The sequence below is a fragment of the Nematostella vectensis genome, chromosome 8 (assembly GCF_932526225.1).
Source record: "Nematostella vectensis chromosome 8, jaNemVect1.1, whole genome shotgun sequence".
NCBI lineage: Eukaryota > Metazoa > Cnidaria > Anthozoa > Actiniaria > Edwardsiidae > Nematostella > Nematostella vectensis.
The window spans coordinates 2,966,804-2,973,058 of NC_064041.1; the positions used below are offsets into that span (position 1 = coordinate 2,966,804).

Sequence of the window (6,255 nt, forward strand, 5' to 3'; positions counted from 1 at the left end):
ATTGGGGACTGTTTATTTTTGTTTTTTATAAAGAAATCGCTTACAAAGTACCCTAATTCCCGTGGCTGTATATTAAAATATACAAAAGAAAACTGGCATATAAAGAATAAGTAAATGGCAAGTGTGAAATGGTAATGAAGATTTGCTAAAAAGAACGATATCTATTCGGTACATACCTTCGTCAAGCCAACACAAGTTCTTCCCCTGTGTATAGTGCAGAAGTGAGACAGGTCGTGCTATGGACAACAAACGAAAAAACTACTTTCATTGACCCTAGCACAACACTTTAATATAATTACTATTCTAACGATAGCAAACGCCTGCATTTCTGAGGAGAATAAACTGAATAAAGGGCAACGCAGACAGGGTGTGTGACTGTGTGGCGTTACTTTTTTAAAATAAGCCGAAGTGTATTGACGAACCGAACCCGAAGATCGGGAATGACGTCACGTCATTTGGAATATGGAGATGAGTGCTGACCGTTCGACGAATGAAGGAAATTAAAAAAATATTTTTTTCTGTACGCGCGCGTTCTTACTTTGGCGCCATTCAATTTTCGATCAATCAGAAAGCGAGGCACCGACACGGAAAAAATCCACAGGAATCCCATCGTGACCACGGGAAATTTGTCGTATAGCTATACCCATTTCCTATGACTATAGGGCTCCGCAGGGGCTCCGCTATGATGCTAATGATGGTTATAACGATTATGGTGGTATGCTTGAATGTCCTATCTTGAATGACTTATAGCCGAGTGCTTTGAACAATTCATTAGGTACTAGCTGTCAATTTTTTTTTCTTTAAAGAATCGCACAAGATCACACACAAACAAGTGAAGCGACGTATTTTTATTTATGAGAATAACATTATACATAATAAGGTTGTATCTACCCTATTGTGTTTCTGGAAAACTTAAGCCCCATGCATGCTCAGGGCCTTGTCTCAATAGTGTTACTCTCTTGTTCGGGTATATTTGGCAAATTCGGACCGGCTCTTTTGCGCCCTTCTGATCTGCCCGCCATGTATAGGTCTTGCCTTTGTCTACTTACATCATTCACGACCTGCCGAGGGCATATTATATTCCTAAGCTCTCTTCTGAAATCTTTATAAGAAAAGAGGTAAATCATTGGATTAATAGAACTATTGAATGTCGCTAGTACACCACCTGACATCCTTATCGTAAAATCGAGCTCATAACTTAATTCTAAACCGGCAAAGCGTTTTACCAAGTTATAGACGAAATAAGTTGAGTATGGTATACAAATTGCAAAAAAGGCATTAATGAACATTTTGGTATCCTTAAAACGCCGGCCCTGAGAATTATTGGAATGGATATTTGCGGAGGCTTGAATCTCACGGCTTCTCTTGCGTAGAAACCTAGAAGGACAGATATAAGCTATAGACAGTTGCAAGCAAACGTAAATGCGTTTGGCATGTCCTTCATACCAAGAACAATAAGAACTTGGAACTTGGTATCTGGCGACATTGCGGCCCTGCCATCCTTACAGCTCTTTCAGGCCGCCGCCTTGCCTGCGTTAAGATCCAAGCAGGCCCCTGGCTATATGCGCCGCCTCTAGCCAGGGTACACCATCCCCCCTTTGCGTTAGCGAAAGCTATAAAAGGTTATAAACTTTAAGACTTTAAGATACGGTCACAGCCGTGTAAAACATAATGGCGTTTGGCACCAAGTAAACTAGTAAGGTAATGACACCAAAAACTACTTTTTCCCACACTTCCTTGCTGCTCCCTATACATGAGAACGTATACACATTGTCGTCTAGCTCTATGGACATGTTTTTAGTCTGAAGGGTTAGGACGACCGCTAGAATTGCACCCACGATCCACGCAGCGATCACAAGCTTTTTTGCAAAGGCGCGAGTGAATGTTCGAAACGGGTGGAAAACCGCCATATAGCGATCTAAACTTATGACAACAAGATTCAAAACGGTTATGATAGGAAAACAAAACAAAGTAATGTTATTTACAACACAGTGCCAATTTGCTGTGTGCTTTTCGTCCATCAAATTCAAAAGAAGAGGAGGGTTTATTACCGAACACAAAAGATCCGTAAGCGCCAAGCTCTTCAATAGGTACAGCGTAAGCGATCGCTCGAAGGCCCTTCGCTTTGAAGGTGTGTCTGCAGCTTTGCGTTTTTTTCTCTCGAAAACTAACACTAACGTATTGCCTATAAATCCTATCGCTCCACAGAGTGACAAGACAGCCGCGAATGTAGCTTTTGTAGGGACTGACAATGGGTTGTGTTTGTAGATGCGGGAGAGATTCGTGTTTCATGCGTTGGCCATCACTTTTGTTTTGGTATCTCTGTCAAAGTAAGTAAAACTGTCAAGCACCGCAGAATTTCACATCTGCACGTTACATTTTAAAATATTTTATTATAGCTAAAATCGCTGTTGTGCAGCCTCTTGGGTTCTAGGAAGTCAGGCAACAACGCTTTCGGCTGTAAAATAGGCAGAAAGGAAAATACATCTAAAATGTTCCCCGAGGGTACTGTCAGGATTTTTGTACGAGAGGTGCGTCATTTTGGCAAAAAAGCAACAACAAAATGTATAATATATAATTAGCAAGCGTTATCGGAAACACCGTATTTTTAGCTTACCTGAGACTGAAATTGTGACGCTATTTTTGTTTTTGTGTAGTAAAATTTTGTTCCCTTACAAACAAGGGGGTTTTGTAAAAGACTTGTTGGAAATGTTTTTAACGCGTTTCCAGATCTGGATATATAGAATACATATACATACATATTACATACATTATATTAAAATACACAATAGAAAACTGTTACCGACATATTAAGAATAGGTGTTCTATTAGATGGCAAATGTGACCTTGAAATTGCTAAAAAGATAGACAACTTTTCGCTACATACCGTGCACGCCTACATCTATTCGCTACATACCGTGCACGCCAAGTTCGTCTCCGCTGTTTAATGCTGAAGTAAGACGGGTCGTGCTATGAACCACAAACGAAAAAAAAATACTTTTAGTGACCCTAGCACATACTCTTTCTCAAAAAGCCACCGAGAATGGACCAGTACACGATTACTATTTTCTCAAAAATCAAGAAGCATCTGAAATTATGCAAATCGTGTCTTGGAAATGAAGGCCCATCCCATTATCTAGTTTTTACCTTTTTTAGATACGAGATGCGGAGTTCTTTTCTTAGCTTTTGCTGTGATGTCGCGATTGTAGTTGTTCACACTCACATAAAAGCGCTGAAAGAAAGGTTTTCGAATCAAATCACTCCATTTCCCAATATCGTACGACACGAGGGTTTTAAGTCGATTTTAAGTAGTACTATTGTCGTCCACTTACTGAAAAAACATATCTATGTTCCTTTGGAATTCGAGTAGCATGGATGTGAAATCATTTGGAATCAGAAGAATAAACATTGGCTTCGAATCGTGTTTTGGAAAGGCCCATCCCATCGTTTGGGGTTTTACCTTTTTTAGATACGAGATGCGGAGTTCTTTTCGTAGCTTTTGCTTCGATGTCGCGATTCGCGATTGTATTTGCTCTCTCGCAAAGAATAGCGGCTGAAAAATAATAATAGCTTTCTGAATTAAATTTTTGTTATTTTATCCCCTTCAATCAGAAATATCAATATGACACACATTGATCACAAATCTATCAGTTCGTCCCAAGGACTGCATGAAGGTCTGCTGGTCATTTTACGTTAAAATTCCCAATTTTCTTCCTTGTCTAACGTAAAGCGGCACCAACCTGAACTGGTCCGACGTAAGGAATTCGCCTCGAGTTCTAGGATTGCTATTTTTTTTTTTTTCCCTTTCTTGTTAAACTATTTAAGGCGTTCGAAACACATTTGTTCTAATACAACACGCCTATTCCCAGGTGGTATAACTAGAAAGATTACATGCAAGTTGTAGGAAAACTAGATTGTCTGCATAGGCGGTGTAGACAAGGTATACTCATTTTTCTTTTGTTCCGACGAAGGGATAAAGCTCGAAACGTCAGCGTAACTACTCTGTTTCACAGAGGCGTTTAACATACCTTTTCAACCTTGTGTTGATTTATACCCTATTTTAGCTGGCGCGCAATTAAAGTATTTTTTTCTCGCAAGCTTGAAAATATACCGAAGAAGTGAACTCTGTCCAAAACTGAACTAAAAAAAATCTATCTATCTATAAAAGTCAACTTTAAATTTAACTTCTCTGTAAAGTAACTATACGAATGTTTCTGACTTTTGTCACCCAAATTATAAATAAGAGAAATTACAGTATAGGCACTTTTTATGTCTCGGCAAATTTTTATTTTCTAATTTCCCCTTTTCCCAGTGCAATCAAGATAATGTATAGAATGGATTTATAAGATAGACAGAATTATCTCGGTAAAGTATAAAACAGTTTTAGGGTTCCTTTCAGAGTAAACGATTGTTTGGTCACAGCCAGGTTTCTTCCAAGCTTAAATGATAGTACTTTCGGGTAAAAGCTCGCACTTCAAGTACTGATTTTCCATTTTCCAGAACGGCCCGCACTATTACAAAGCTCTTATTATACCATACCAACCAAAAAGCGCTTATCTTCAGATAATGGCATGTAGAAGTTCCCAACAGTCCGTCGCAAAGACGTTTGTTAGAATATGTTTGATAAAAAATATTTGTTCTAAAAGAAAAAGAAACATTTTTATAATTGCGAGACAACGAACGAATGGTCGAAAATTCAAAATATGATAGCTATTCGTGATAAATATATATCTAAAAAAATAACAAGATCTTGGTGCAAAACACGGAGAAACCTACATCGAGGCGCCTAGAAGCCCTACTCCACAAAGATGCCGTAAATAGTGTCTCCTTTTCAGGAGAAAAGTTTTTTTTGCAAAACGGAGTCAAACGTGATTTTAAACATTCTCAGTTGATGTATCTTTTACTAATTTTGGGAACCGGCAGTCTCTTTTCCATTACCGTTTGCACTTGAAGTTTGTACAAAAAAAATTACCTAATGCCCATGTGATATAATTTTCTTAGTGACAATTTCAGTTTCGGCCCCCTTTTCATGAAGCTAAAAATAGTCATCGTTGGAAAAACCTTCCCCCTCTAATGACGTTTTGAGGAGATTTTTTCAGTACAATTTACTGATGCGCTTACGAGAACCGTCCATCAAGCACAAACTTTCAAATAAACACTTGTCCTAAAAGAGCTAACCACTTAATAAATAATTGGTCAGGAAACGGCAAATGCATGGGAAATTTTGTATTATCATGCAAAATGAGCTATAAAAATTCCTTATTTCTATATTTTGGGTTTAAGTTGAGATCATGTTTCTAACATAATACATTAAATCGCCGAAACACCCATGTGCGATTACACCTATAATTCCCGAAAGAAAGATGCAAAATCGTCATTGGAAAATAGGACGATACAATCTGGACCCAAATTGGATAAACAATCTCCAAATTACGTGTTTTATTAAAGCACCTGTTTACAAACAAAACAATGATATAGAAGTAAGAAATGCAAAATTTCAAAGAAAGCCGAAAAGAGACGTATTGCCAGCCAAGGCGTAGCCATGCTCTGGCCGATACAAGTTATAGCACACTCGAAAAGAAATGTGTTAAAATTATTATAAAAAAATATCAAGGCATAAAATCAAGTATAATTTTACCTCTCTTTGCCTGCAATCCAACGTTTCTTATAGAATGGGACTTTTAAGTAGGCGAAAAATCAAAAATTACATTAGGGAGTTTCTTCAAAGGCATAATGGTTTATCCAACTTTGCCGAAAACAGTTGTCATTCTGATTGAACTATAATTCAACCCAGCTTATCAGCGGCAACGGCATTGGGGACTAAATCAAACGCATTAATGAACGAGTCTTTATCAGACCAACAGGTGCAGAGTGAATCCCACTTAATCAATCAACCAATCAAATCGATAATCGTTTAAAGAAACCAATTGTAGCAAAGGCTGAACTTTGAGCCAGCTAGCGACATACATACAACAAGAATATAAATAAAATTAATGTTATTGGCATTTCATTGGTATGATAAAGTCACAAATCTTGTCTCAAGGACTGCATGAAGGTCTGCTGGTCATCCTACTTAGATGTTATGCTAGAAATTACCAATTGGTAATCTTTACATTATTTGTGGGAAAAAATATATTCTATAGACTTTTGGCGCGTAATGCAAGTAATGCAAATGTGAAAAATTTTGTAGTGCGATTTGTTTAATTTTTTTAAAGAGGAGGAAGTGGGAATAAACCCGTGCAAACGATTCATCGT

At 37.9% G+C, this 6,255-nt stretch overlaps 1 long non-coding RNA gene across 2 annotated transcripts; it reads right to left on the reverse strand.

The window, feature by feature from the left end:
* On the reverse strand, positions 1–3,653 carry LOC116610311. Of its 2 annotated transcripts, none has more exons than XR_004293305.2 (4): positions 3,461–3,653; positions 3,148–3,232; positions 2,918–2,970; positions 1–236 (listed from the first exon to the last, which is right to left on the reverse strand). It is a non-coding gene; the product is annotated as an uncharacterized LOC116610311 (long non-coding RNA). The 2 variants fall into 2 exon arrangements; XR_004293304.2 differs by lacking the exon at positions 1–236 and adding an exon at positions 1,670–2,322.
* Positions 3,654–6,255: the final 2,602 nt, after the last annotated feature.